General features: G+C 35.1%; 1 pseudogene; it reads right to left on the bottom strand.

Moving 5' to 3' along the window:
* Window positions 1–5,257: 5,257 nt before the first annotated feature.
* Window positions 5,258–7,830, bottom strand: LOC100933941 (annotated as a pseudogene).
* Window positions 7,831–15,032: the final 7,202 nt, after the last annotated feature.

The raw sequence follows: 15,032 nt of genomic DNA on the forward strand, positions 1-15,032 counted from the left end.
ACAGTGGGCACAATACCTTTTGTACTGAGAAAGCAATAGGGTTATGAAGGAAAGGAGTTTGAGATTGCCATTGACTGGCAGGTTAAAACCATAAAGCAGTGCAGCAGACTAATCAGAGTCAGCTACAGTAGGAGAAAGATGCCATTAAATGGAAAACACTATGAGCAGGGAGAAAATACCACATAGTGACTTAGTTCTGAAAAGGACTTAGCAAAGAGGTCTTATCAAAGATCTTTATCATACATACAATTTCTTAGGGGAAAAACAACCTTGGGGGTTTCTCAAGAGAGGAGAAGAAATAAAGGTAGGAACAAGAATGTTTATTCAGATATTGAAACTTCCTAAAAGATACTAACAAAGGCAGTATGGTAAAGCCTGGGTTCCCATCATAAGTATCTTAAAAATGCTATTCAAGATCTCAAAGATTGTTTAAAGATGATTAGGGGTGGGAGGGACAGCAATGGAGGCTGGAGTGAAGTTCCTCCTCTACAGAAAAGGATAGTCTAGGACTTGATTATGCCTGATGATAGCCAGATGGGCTTCTTCCTGATATGAGAAGAAAATAAGCTTATTTCAAAGTTCATATCATTTATCACTCTTTGATTTGCTAGAGAAATCTTTCAACAAGTAAGGAGGGATATAGGAGACAATGAACATTTTTAGAAATTCATTTTGGAGGCCAAATCTAGAGACGTTTGTTATACTTAACAAGTGTAGAAGCTGTCCAGAAGCTGGAAATGAAAGACAGTGCCCTGTAGGGAGGAGTCAAAGTCTAAGTTTACCTTAGAGTTACAAAATTAGTTACCCAGGTCACAATAGTGGAGATTAGCATAGGGTCAGTTTATTCCTTACTGTAGGCCCACTCTGGATAGTATTTTGCTGGGATCTATTCTTTCCACATGACATTCTTTAAAAATCAATTTTAATTAATAGATTTTATTTTTTAGTTCATCAATATGTCCCATTGTATTCCCTACTATTGATCTTCCCGTGCCATATGAAAATGTAGAAAAAGCCCAGTTTTCTAGAGCTAACCAACAGATTGATAACTGATGTCATATAATAGAATATTCTATCTCTATAGTACCCAAAATGTTCAGCAGTGCTTTCTATCTCTCTCTCTTTTTTTTTTTTTTTTTTTTTTGTCCAAGCATAGTCATTATAATTCTGCAGTCTGTGACTTGTTTAATGGTTGGGTCTATCTTTTTATTCAATGTGAATTATAAATCTAATTAATTATGATGATATATAGCTATGATTTCAACTATTGAGAGACTAAGGCTGGTGGAACACTTAAGTTTAAGCGTTCTGAGATGCAGGATGGTTGAAAACAATCTCATATTCATACCAAGTCTGACTTATGCATTTCCAGCCTGGGGAACAGACCTAGATTCAAAGAAGTACATCAATAAGGCCAGCTAGGTGGTACAGTGGATAGAGCACCAGCTCTGAAGTCAAGAGGACCTGTGTTCAAATCTGACCTCAGACATTAAAACTTCCTATCTGTGTGACCTTGGGCAAGTCACTTAACCCCAATTGCATCAGCAAAAAAAAAAAAAAAGGAAAAAAAGCACATCAATCTCTCATTTTTAAAGCATAAAGTCCAATTAGACAAAAATAATACTTGATATTGCCAGTGACATCCAAGGAATTTTTACCAACTACTGTGTTTATCTTTATCATGTTTAGTAATGTTAATATATTCATGAGGAAACTAGTCTCTGCAGGCCTTAGATTGTTATATTTTTCAGATATTCTCTTTGTTCATCTGAAGAAGAATAATGCTAGTCCTCACTTCTTCAGGATACTCCAAATCAGTTTGAACTTTTAGGCTGAGCTAATTTCCAGGTTAGGGGCCACGTACAGCACTTCACAATAACAGAACTTAAGAACCAACTGGGATGATAAAACAAAGTACATTGTGTGTATGTATGTGTGTACATGTGTGTATGAGAGGTTTGTACCAATAGTTTGTATTTTAATGATAAATATCATAATTAGATTAAAGATATATGTGGCTCTGCTTCTTCAAATATTCCAAATCAATACTAGATAATTTTTAAGTGGAAAATTTTTTCTTAAAAATGTTTTCTGAGAAAACAAAAATATTCAATTTATCCAAAAAATGTATTTTTATATTTTATTTCAGAAGTTCTCAAAATGTGATCCAGTCACTTTCAGCCCTTCATTGGACATCTACTCCACCATAGGATATATAAATTGTGAGCCTTCTGCCATGACTATCTTTGGTATAAGCGAGAGGCCAAAAAACTATCCTTTTATTAATAACCTGCTTGCCTTATTAATAAAATGACTTGAGTATGATGTCTCTCAAGTGTTTTTAATCATCACAATACTTAATTTCTAATATGGCAAACGTATATACATGCATATTTGCTTTTAGCTAACTATGTATAAAGCAACACATACAAACAAAAATTCTTTGAGGTGTCTTTAATATTTTTAAGGCATAAAGAGATCTGAGATCAAGCCATTTAAAATTGCTTAAAAATTTCATCACTGTAGGAAACTCTGTGTTGAACCTCCCTCCATTGATGAAACTTACCTTTTTGTTTTTAATAGGATTGTATGGAACAATGAGAGCTTAAGTAATTTTGCTGTGGATCCCAACTAATATATATGAAAGACAGAATTTGAATTCAAATTTTGCTAACTATAAAGTTGACTATCTCTCCTCTACATTGGGTTATCTTTCTTATTTTAATAATCATAGGTAATAAAACTTTCCAGTCTTATCTTTTCCTTTTACTATTAATATGTCTTGAAATGTATCAAAATCAATATTTTTTCAGTCATTTTATATGACTGACATTTCCACTAAGAGGAAATTTTTTTTTACTGTTATTTCAGAAATAAAATTTTGGCAAATTTTTAGTCTTCTTAGATACATTTATTTATAAATACCCCCACTTATGAAACAACAAAGGAATTCCCTGGGGAATCACTGAAAAATATTCTAAATGTAAATAGAAGAACGTTATTTGGAACAATATCATGAAATAACAGTGTACTACATCTGGATTGTTTTGCTTATAGTACAAGGCCTCAGCCTCGGGGAACAGTCCTTGAAGATAAAATTGCCCTTAAACTTTTATAGATTATTTTTAAAAAGATTACCAAATATCAGGCTTTTAACCAAAGATGGTATCATATTGAACAACTTTGCTTATTCTATTAATAGTTTCTATTGTTGACTAAGTGTATATAATTTGAGACTAACTTTAATGATGTTAATCTAATTTTTGAATATCCTCTGAGAGGAGACAGACTTATTCAAGTAATAATGCTATTATTAAAAAAAAAAAAAGAAAAGAAAGAACTGGATTGGTGACTCAAAAATAAGTAGTACCAATATTTTTGTTGATTCATCTACCTTTGGTCTTGTCTGATTCAATATTTTGACTACTGACTTAGATGAAGGAATGATATAATGTCGGGGCTAGCTCCGTGGAGGGTCTCAGGATGAGTCAGAGTCAGGATCAATCAAAGTTCTTGGTCTTTAGAGGGAGAAATGAAGGAGGCAGGCAAGTTGCCATGTGGCTTGCCAAAGATGTATCCTGGATTCTGGATTTTGGAGTCTCCAGCCTCTCTCCTCCTCCTTCTGCGAAGTGACCCTGACTTCTCTCCCTCAGCCCTTAAATCCTTACCTACAATTACCTCATCACCAAACATTCAGCAAGCACCAGTGATGAGGAGAGCCATCATACCATCTTTCTAAATATATGTATATAGAGCCATTATCTCACATGGATCAGGTAATTAGCCTTAAGTGCTCTGTTGTCTGATTCAAGCACACCTTTTCAGAGTTTCAACCCTCTACAGCATGGATTTTTTTGCATTTCATCTGAGTTAAACTATCATTTCATAGTCTTCATTGCACTGGATGATAGTAATCAACATATATGTTTAATCTATAGCTTTAATCAGGGCTGTGACTTCTGCAACAAGCATAAAGCATCACATATGATTGATGCTCAGTAAATCTTTATTGAATTAAAGTCATTCATTCAATGTCAACATAAACAGAAATCCCCCAGCTTTAGTTTTTTTTCTTTACCTGTTTGTTTGTTTCTCTCTCCTTCCTTCTTTTTTGCTTCCTTCCATCTCTTTCTTTTACTTCCTTCCTCCCTCCCTCTCCCATCCCTCTTTCCTCCCCCCTCCCTCCTTCCCCCTCTCCCTTCTTCTCTCTTCCCCTTCCGTATAAGGGGAAAGTCTGTCAGTAGAACAAGAAAAAGAATAAAAGTATGTTATCACCTCCAGTAATCTTATCTGATGGCATTATGAGAATTTATCTAAATCCTTGGAGAAAGTGGTGATAGTTAAGCCTTCTATACCTGTCTCCTGGATGTACTGTTTAGGACAGCCAATTCATTTATGGAGAAGTACTACGGAACCGTTGTGCAAATATAAATCTCTAATAATAGATATTTATTATATCACTATCGATAGAAATAAAGATATACTCATTTTTTGAGATAACTACATAGGAGATTTCCTTCTGTTATGAGAGAAACCTCTAAAGGAATGTTTATATGTCATTCTCTAATTGATAAATGATCAAAGCATATGGACAGACATTTTTCAAAGTAATCAAAGCTACCCATAAAAATATGAAATTACTGCTCTAAATCATGATTTTTAAAAGGCTAAGTATTTTTAAACTCTGCACATTGTGTAGTAAAATGGGTTGGAGAGGGGCAGAGACAGGGTATCTCATGCCTATGGGGGAGAAGAAGCTAGAGCCCTGGGGAAGACAGCCTCAACCAGAATTATGGTGAAGAAGAACTTCCTGGTAGGACTGGAGCCAAGAGAGAGGTGTTTCTGATATGAAGGCATGATATTGCTCAACTACCCTTACTAGAAAGGGTTAAGACATTGAGGGATGAAGTTCTATCTGAGGTCGGCAATGCTCAAGGCATTCCTCGAAAGTTTACAATGCAGTTTTTAGCTTTGGAGCCATCACAAGGCTCTTCTTCCAAGCCCAGGGAGAAATGGCTGCCAGGAGGGGAAAAGGCAAGGCAGGTTTTGTAATCCTCAGAAGGACAGAAGCACAGTAGGGCGTGCTGTGTATCGCAGGAGTTGAGGAGTCCATTCTTGTCTGCCAGGAAGCACAAGAGAAGTCTTCCTCAGCCAAAGGCTTCCCTCTGTACTCCTGGGGCAGTAGATAGAGTGTTTGGTTAGATTCTACAATTCACTGAAGGGGTTGTGAGTGAGGGAGGTGGTTTTCTGAATACCCTTACCCTTCTCGAGAGTCTTTCTTCCTTCCCAGGGATACTGTATCCCCTTTCTTGATAATTCATAACTCAAAGACTCTAGTATCTTTCCCTTTTAATTCATGATTGGCGCAGAGAAAGAAGATTGGGTCCTCTTCCCGCTGGTTCTGCTACAGGTCCTCAATCACTTCCTCAGCTCCTCCACAAACCTATCACACTGCTTCTTGAGGTCAACTACTTCTGCCAAAGTCTCATTCCACAGTTCACAGGGAATGGCCATCATCAACTTCATCCCTTTGAGAACTAGGTTGTGGAGAGTTTCAAAAGTCCGACATGTCCTCAGTAAAGTGGTGATTGCCACTCGTTTCCTTATGTAAGCTGTAGTTGAGATGTTTCTTACTGATGGTCTTAGTTATGTGAATTTTTCAAAAATCTGATGTGTATTTGACTCTAGCTTTTCTGGTCTAAGATGCCATAGCTGTTGTCAATCACGTTCTTGCTCTTGCTTTTCTCCTCAAAAATCTACTTCAATTTTGCTGTTACATACTTGGACACCCCAGACTTATTGGGGAGTCGGACCCAATAGATCTCTTCAACAAAAAGGTCCAGCTCTGAGGGTGAAACCAGGAACAGCAGCAGCCGCCGCAGCAGCACCGGCAGCAGCGGAGGAGGAGGAGAGGGTGGAGAAGGTGGTGGGACCTGGACCCGAGCACTGAGAGCGATGTGGGTATTAGCTGCCACTCTATGACTGGGCCAGGCTGGGCTGGTACTTTCTCCCCTCGATACTGTGTGACCACTTCCTCTCTTAATCACTACTAATTGGAGAAATGTAAATAAAACAACTATCAGGTTGAGTAATAGAACAAAAAAATGACAAACAATGGAAGGAAGGTGGGGGGGAAATGAGGTATAATTCATTGGTGGAGTTGGGAAGTGATTCAACCATTCTGGAGAGCAATTTGGAGCAATTTATAGCTGAAAGGGCTATAAAACCATATATATTCTTTGACCCAGCAATACCGTTATGAGGTCTATATTCCAAAGAGATAATAAACAAAAAGAAAAAAGACCTATTTGTACAAAAATATTTATAGTAACTCTTTAGTGATGATAAGAATTGGAAATTGAGGAGATGCCCATCAATTGGAGAATGACTGAACAAATTGTAGTATAATGATTGTGATGGGATTCTATTCCCATCACCACACTTTCAGAAAAACCTAGAAAGATTTATATAAATGTATGCAAAGTGAAATGCACAAAGCCAGAAAAATATTGTACCCAATAACAGCAATATTACAGTGATCAATTGTAAATGACTTAGCTATTTTCAGCAATATAATGATCCAAGACAATTCTGAAGAACATATGATGAAAAATGCAGTGTCCAAAAAAAGAACTGATGAAATATGAATGTATATCAAAGCATGCTTTAAAAAATGAACATGTTCTTTATTTTTCCACGGTTTTTTGGTCTATTTTCTTTCAACATGGCTAATATTCAAATACGCAAATATGTATAACATATCAAATTTTTTGCCTTCTAAAAAGGAGATAGAGGAGAGAAGGAGATAATTTAGAGCTCAGTGTTTTAAAAAATGAATATTGAAAATGTTTTTATAAGTAACTTGGAAAAATAAAATATTAAGTACATAAAAAAAAGAAATACTTATGTGCAACTGTAAATAAGATGATGATGAGTGAGGGGGCTGAGGAGTCTATAAATATCAGATATCTACTGCTATATCTGTATCAAATATAGACATCTATCAGATATAATAATCAGAAGAAGGAAAGTATAGGGAAGCAAAGTTCTCCAAAATGAAATTCAAGTAATGTATCTGGAAAACATCCTTCACTCAATTTTCCCAAGTTGATTCATAACTGCCTTTAGATGCTTATCTTTTCTGGTTTAGGAGATTTAAAAATTTGTTTTGTTTCAAATTTCTTTCTGGTTTGGTTTTACTTCAATTCTATTTCTATTATATTTTCTCTGGTAAGTCAATTTTGGTTTGATAGAGTAAAATTATTGAGTAACAGAAAAGAAATTTGTGATTTTGGAGGTAGATGGCCACAACACAAAAAGACAACTATATATTAGAACTTAAGGCTGAAACTTTATAAGCTGAAAAACTATGAGACAAAAAAATAACAATATCAGAAAATCTCAGTTTGAAAGGACTTCAGTTGTTGCTCTTGTTTTGTCTTTGAAGAGGACAAATGAAATCACAATGTTTGGGTTAGGGTACAGTGTTTTTGGTTATGGCTGATCAGTTCAATATGAGTTTGGAAAGCTTTATTACAGGTTGGGCACAAATAATCCATTAGAACTTTTGGGATGGACTTGTCTCTGGATTTGTGCAGCTCACATTTCCTTTGTGCTGTTGTGATTCTGTTTTATTTACAAGCATATCCCCTTCTCTAATAGGGTACACCATGCTAAGTGGGCCTATGTTAGCATCTCCCATGTTTCACAATTGATACTCAAATTCTTTAGAAAGACCTTGAGAGTGAACTTGTTCCACTTGTGATCACCATGTGAGTGCTTACATTGTGCAAGCTGAAAGTGTCTTTGTACTGCATCTTCTGTGAGCATTTGTCTTATATGAGTGAGAGACTTACATAAGACAAGTGCTCACATAGCGGTCAGAAAAAGTAGACTTCACATGTCATCTAGTTCAAATCATACCTGAACAAGAATTCTCTCTATTATATAGCATATATAACAAATGATCATCATCTAGCCTCTTAAAATATACTAAGAAGAGCCCTATTTTAAGGTGGTTAACTTTACTTTTAGATAGATCTCATATATAAGAAATATAAGATTTTATAATTGGGTTTTAGAAATTACATAATGCTAAGGCAGGGGAGGGGGAAAATATGAGGCTACATTTTGAATTTTCAACTAGCAAAGATATGATGAATGCATTTAGTGACTAAGCTCAATGTGAATAAATATTGTGCCTTGACATTGTATAAACACATATAACTTATTATTATAATAAATATATACAGACACATTCTACATATACATAAGATATTGTGTATATACATATACATATCTACACACAATATTATATATATATATATCTTGCATTATCACATATATAAACACACATATATTGTATATATTACATATATACAAACATATGTGTATACATATGTGGGTATATTACATAAACACACAAACATATACATATTTTTCCCCCTCCTTCATATATGAACACTTTGAGAACAGGAACTACCCTACTTTTTTATTTGTATCTCCTCTATTTAGCATGGTGTTTTTCGCATAGTGCTTGAAAATGCTCTTTATTCTTTAATTATCAAAGAAAGAAAAAGGAAGGAAGTAAGGAAGTAGTTTTAGACTGCATTAAGAATAGAGCATCTAAAATGGGAGACATAATAGGAATCCTGCTCTGTTTTTTCTAGACTATCATATACAGTTTTAAAAGCTATATTTTATTTTTCAAAATGTACTATATTTTATTGAGAAATTTTGTTTTCATGCAAAGATCAGTTTCCCCGAATCTCTTACTTTCCACCAGCTGTTTTTAGAAGTGGGGCACAGGCAATAATGAGCTCTTAAACCCAAAATCTTTCTACACTTTAGGAAGAACAAACTGTAGTTGCCCAAACAATGGAGACCAGGATAGTGAGATGAAGGAAGGACATGACAATGAAAGATTACTTGAAGGAATTATAGTATTTTGCTTAGAGAAAGTCTGAGGATTGGCATGAGACATTGGGGCACAGACATGGAGATGATATGACAACTATTTTTTAACTGTCCAAAGGAGAACTATTTGGAAAATATATTCTATTTTCAGGACTAAATCTGAAGGATAGAAACTATAGAGAAGCAGATTTTAGCTTGATGTAAAGAAAACAACAGTTTTAGGAACTGGACTTTCTCAGAATGTAGTGAATTGCTCATCCCTGGAGGTTTTCAGATTGAGACTGAATGATTTCTGGTTGCAAATTTGCAAAAGAGATTCCTCTTCCAGTATGAGTTGAATGAAATGATCTTTAAGGTCCTATCCAACTTTGCTATAATGAAATGTTGATAAGTCCTAGATGTAGGTGGACACTGTGGATTGGGCTAGAGCTGTGGCTGAGGCGGTAACTGGAACTAGGAGATAGCTGAATTCATGATGAGGTGACAATATACAAAATGAATGCTTGAAACTATGGATCTTAAGACAGGTTTCTTTGCTTTGCTTTTCTCCAATTAACAAAACATATTTATGCTATTTTTAATCAAAGACTGAGCAGTAAAAAAGCAACTAAAAATCAGTCTACTTTCCCACAAGGTGACACTATCCATAAAATGATAGTGAAGTTTCCCTTGTCCTTTGTTCTCTTTTTTCCCCTACAGGTGGGATTTAGTTCTTCTCTCCTCTCCAACCCCTCCCTTTCTTCCTTTCCCTCAATCCCTTTACTTTTCTTTCTAGAAGGAGAAGAAACTAATAGGAGAACTCACTTACATCAGGGGCGGAGAAGACATAGGAGACTACCACCTCACACCTATGTAAAAAGAAGTTTGGGGAGGTATTTTAGTATCTTGAAGCACTTCTATCTGAACCATTGCCTCATATAGTTGTAGAAATGAAAAGGGCATTTTATGTATATATAATGCACTCAGTTCTGTTAAATTTGGTCTAGTAAGTCTGACTAACACAAATTACTTCCTAGATATCTCTATACCATCTTGCTCTCCAGCCTCCATCTATATTAGGAACTGAATATCCCACTCTGTGACTCTGGGCTCTGATTGATCAGCATTTCATTTTATCTTGACCGGTGTCAGATTTACCATACCAAGCTTGACAGCTTTAATGTCCTTTCACTCTTTTTTCAAATTCTTGCTGAGAATAGTAAACAAATTAACACTGCAATTCTTAATAACGATCTCTGAGATCATTTCCTATATGACTCCAATCACTATTCTTTCTGACTTCCCCCTTCTAAACACTCCTTCTGGCCATGGTAACTCATACATATTATGTTCCCTTAACAAATTCTAAGCTCCTTGAGTCAGAGACTGCTTTGTATACTTGGATTTTTTTTTTATCTCTAGCACTAATATAGTTGCTGACACATAAATGTTTAATAAATTCTTTTTTCATTCATTCAGTGAATTACTGATTCCATAAGCAGTAATTTTTTGTTCCTGTTTAAAATACGTCCTGCATTTTTCCATTTGAAATTTGGTAACCTGGCCCTGAAGCAAGCTCACTCAGAGACCTATAATTGCACAGACTATCCTATGTGGGGCAGTGCAGTGATTATTAGGTAGTTTTCTTAGCATGGTAAAAATAATATGAATTCTAAAGTCTCTCCGAGCCCTGAAAATTCTCTGATTAACAAAAACATACCCCATAATATAGAATTATGCTATTTTTAATCAAGGAGAGAAAGAGCAGTAAAAATGCAACTTATTTTCCCATTAAGGTGACAGAAATTCAAGGTATGAATGATGGTGTCACTCAAATTTAGATTTTCTCATTATAGTTTTTTCTGGCAGTTCAATTTATGTGACTACTAAAGATGACTATGGGAAGCCCACTGCAGATTTTAATATGGCATGAAAATGCTCAATATTAATAATTTCCATGGAACAACTCCAAAATTACCACCATTTGCTTGCAAATAAGGTCATCCCATTTGTGATTCCATGCAAATTATGATCAAGTATTAGCTGTATGTGGCCAAAGAGGACATACAGCTTTAATCTTGTCCACAATTTTATGACCCCATCTGCAAGCTGCTTAATACCTTGTTTGCAGATTATCTTCCTGGCAAGAATTCTTAGACTTCAGGATGACCTTAAAATTTACATGCTGATTAGGAAGTCATTATACACCATATGTTTGAAAGTAAAAACTACTCAAAAAGGGGAGAAAAAATCTCAGTGACTGCTCATGACTGAGCCAAGATGAAGGACATAAACCAGGATTTTGTTCCCATTCACTCAGCTAGGGAGTTGGTGACTCAAAACAAGTCTAGCTGAAAAAGTGACTTTAACTTCATTGGCTCTTGCTTCCTCCTATTCCACATCCTTTATTTCTCTTATCCTCCCTCTGTAATCCCATTCCTACAATGCATCTTTGGTATAATACCCCCAAGAAGTGAGAATTCATCCCTGCTATCTCCATTAAAAATGATATCTTTTTATACTTCATTTATTCACAATTTTAACAAGTTGAACTACACTGTTAACATCATGAATCCTGATTTCCCTTAAGTATTTGCCATATTCTTTTTTTCCCCTGAGGCAATTAGGGTTAAGTGACTTGCCCAGGATCTTGACAAGGCTAGGAAGTTTAAGTGTCTGAATCCAGATTTGAACTCAGGTCCTCTTGACTTCAGAGCTGCAAGACTGCTCTATCCACTGTAACACCTAGCTGCCTCATTTGCTATATTCTTCTTTCCAATTCTTCCAAAAAAAGGACAAAAGATAGAAGAAAAGGAATTTATTAATGATTATGAATTATGTTTGCCTTCTAACTCAATAGCTCTATGTCTATATTCAGACCTCATCACGAGATAATATAACAACAGTAAGCTGCTCAATTTCACATCGCTATAGTGATGATTCCATGTTGAAAGTAATTTATCTTACAGTATCTATTATGCATTCAGTTTATAGAAAAAATTGTACCTTTAATTTATTACTTAAGGGAGAAATATGATCTCTCATGAGAGACTGTTAGAGATTAGAAAAATAATTTGCCTTTATTTGCCAAGGTTTCAGAAATGTGGGCACATTGAACTGAAAAATATTAGAATTTCATATTGATGTTGTGAAGAAAGCACTGGACTTAAAGTCAATCAGACAGTCAATAAACATTTATTAGTCTCCTATGACACATACTATGCTAAACACTAAGGATATAAATACAAAGAATTAAACAGTATCTGTTCCAGGAAAAGAACAGGAAGAAGCAGAATCATGACCACTTATAGACTAGTGAATGTCTGAAAGAAAGTCATTGAAATTATTATACGCTGCAAAGAGGTCAAGAAAGATGAAGATTAAGAAAAAGCCATTGTATTTGGCAATTAATAGTTCATTGAAAATTTTAGAGAGAGCAGTTTCCGTTGAACAAAGAAGTCAGATTGCAAGGGTGAGAGTGAGAGGAGAGAAAGTTGATGTTTTTTCAAGAAGTTTAGGTATGAGAACAAAGGAGATATACAGGAGTCTAATTATAGTATATAGTCCATTCAAATGAGGATTTTTTTTTTGTAAAGGTGAGAGAGATATGGGCATTCTGTAGATAGCAGTGAATGAGACAGAAGATAGGTAGAAATTGAAGATAAGCCAGAAGTAAGAATGATAATGGGAGCAACTTGCTGGTGAATTCAATGGAGTAAGATATCAAGGACTAGCTGTAGAAAGCTTACTTCTGAGATCAAAGTGAAAAGGTGTGTAATGGAGGAAAATATTTGGGTAGTATGAGGATGATGGGAAAAGAGGAAGTTCTGGGCAAATGCTCTTCATTTTTTTGAGATCCTTTACTGAGAGGATGGAGGAAAATATAGTGGAGGATAGGACAGCATTAGTTCACAAAGAAATCAAAGAAAGAATAATATATTAGGGGAAAGGGTGATGACTTGTTAAAAAAAAAATAACAAAACTGAATAGTGGAGGAAACAGAGGTCACTATGACAAAAAAGCCCTTATTTGGACATCATAAGGAATAAGAATATGAAATGACAAAAGATTAGATTCAGGTTAAAGAATTGTGAAAACTCCAAACATGGAAGTAATATACTTGTGGGTAAGATCAAGGATGAGATAGGCACTGTAATTATCTCCACTTTGCTATTGAATAAACTGAGGTAAGCAGTTATTAATAGGTGAGTTAATAACTTGCCTAAAGTCACATAATTAGTAAGTGTTTGAGATTGGTGAACTCTGGTCTTCCTAACTACAGGACAAGTGCTATATTCACATCACTACCTAAGCTATCTTATTGGCGAATAGCTAATGAGTTTTAATTGATTACTGTTACAGAGATATGAATTATTCTAATAGAATATGATCTTTTTTGGGGGAATACTTATAGTAATAAGGAGCTTAGTAGCTAACAAGGTAGTCCATTTCAGTTTCTGACAATAAATCTCAGCATTGATTAATATCTTATTTATATAATGTCAAAACAACAAAATGAAAAGTGGTTGAGTGCTTCATATTTAGGTAGAATCAACTTCTTATAGTAATTTTTACCCATTATCCTACTTCTTTTCTTATTCTTGTTCTTATCTCAGTGATCTTCTATAGGCCAACTTTTTTTTTTATTGAATCTATGACTAAGATCAGTCCTTCAGGCACCTCCTTAAGCTCATATGAGTTTCTATACTACAGAGTGACATACCACTAGTTCATTTCAGGGGAAAGAATTCATCATACTTCTTGCTTGATGTGTCTTGTAGCTGGCTGATTGACTAGATTTTTCACTTTTCGGCTGGTGTTTTGACACTATAAACAAGACATTAGTTTTGGCTGAGATTCACTGTGTCTGCTTTACCACACTACAATCATAATATGACAACTTTTCTCTTGCCTTTCCTTTGGTAAAGCAATTTGCCTTGCCATGACAAGCATGGTGCTGTTGTTCTGCAAAAAAGGAAACTAAGAGGGCACCAAGGGTCATGGCCATTAGAAGTCTAAGATGAAATTATCCAAGTGTTCTCAAGACACTATTATCACCAAATCATAGAGCTGGCATTCAATCTAATTCAGTAAATATTTACAAAATGACTCTTATGTTAGTCTGGCTGAGCTGGCAGATGCTAACTGTGTGAACCAGGTCAATCCATTAGGAATTTTACTTAAGACCTAGGTTTGAGCAAAGAAATAAATCTATGATTCATCACTTGGTTCATTAAGTGTGTTTATTGACAACTACTCTCAAAAGGGCAAAGTACACTTCATCCTTATCACCTCTGGCTTCCAGATTTCTGAACACACTACAGTATATCACATGGCAATCTTTGCAATGTAGAAGCCAGATGGAAGGCACAGGAGAGATGAGGGTGGTGACAAACAAGATGTTTAGGTCTGGTGTATAAGATGCTTTGTGGTATAGTGGAAAGTAATGGATTTGTGGTCAAAGAGCCTGAGTTTGGATCCTAGCTCTCCCAATGGACAAGTTAAAAAGCCTCTCTGGATCTTAATTTCCTCATCTATAAAATGAAAACAAAATTGAACTAAATGACCTGTAAAGGCCCTTTAAACTCTAGATTTAAGATCTGATGAACTTATAATTCAATGTAATAATTGAGAATTCTTCTTAGTTCTTAATAGTGCTTTAACACACGCCCTTTCCAAAATGAAGTGATACAATTTGTTCTTTCAAGGGCATGTAAGTGTTGAGTGGATTTCATGATTTGTTTTTGGTTTAAGATAGATGGCTAAACAACCATCCTTCTAGCATTATTAATAAAATGATTAATTATCCAGAAATTATGTCTCAAAAACTTTTTACATTTCATTCTTTGCTGTACATTCTTGGTTATTGAGAGACCTAAGAAATGTGATTACTGAGACATTTAGCATTATTGTCCATAATATTTGGGGGAAGGGAAACAGGAAAAACATTGCAAGCCTGGAAAAGCATAAATATCCTGATTTTCAAAAAAGGAAGGAAACCACAGCTGCAAACTATAGACCAATGAATGAGCTTTAATTTGATTTATAGGAAAATTCTGGAATGAACCATTAAAAAGATGTGAGAAAAATATTTAGAAAAGGAAGCAATTATAAGATGCTAGCTTAATGTCATCAAG

Source organism: Sarcophilus harrisii, chromosome 3 (genome assembly GCF_902635505.1).
Source record: "Sarcophilus harrisii chromosome 3, mSarHar1.11, whole genome shotgun sequence".
NCBI classification, from domain to species: Eukaryota; Metazoa; Chordata; class Mammalia; order Dasyuromorphia; family Dasyuridae; genus Sarcophilus; species Sarcophilus harrisii.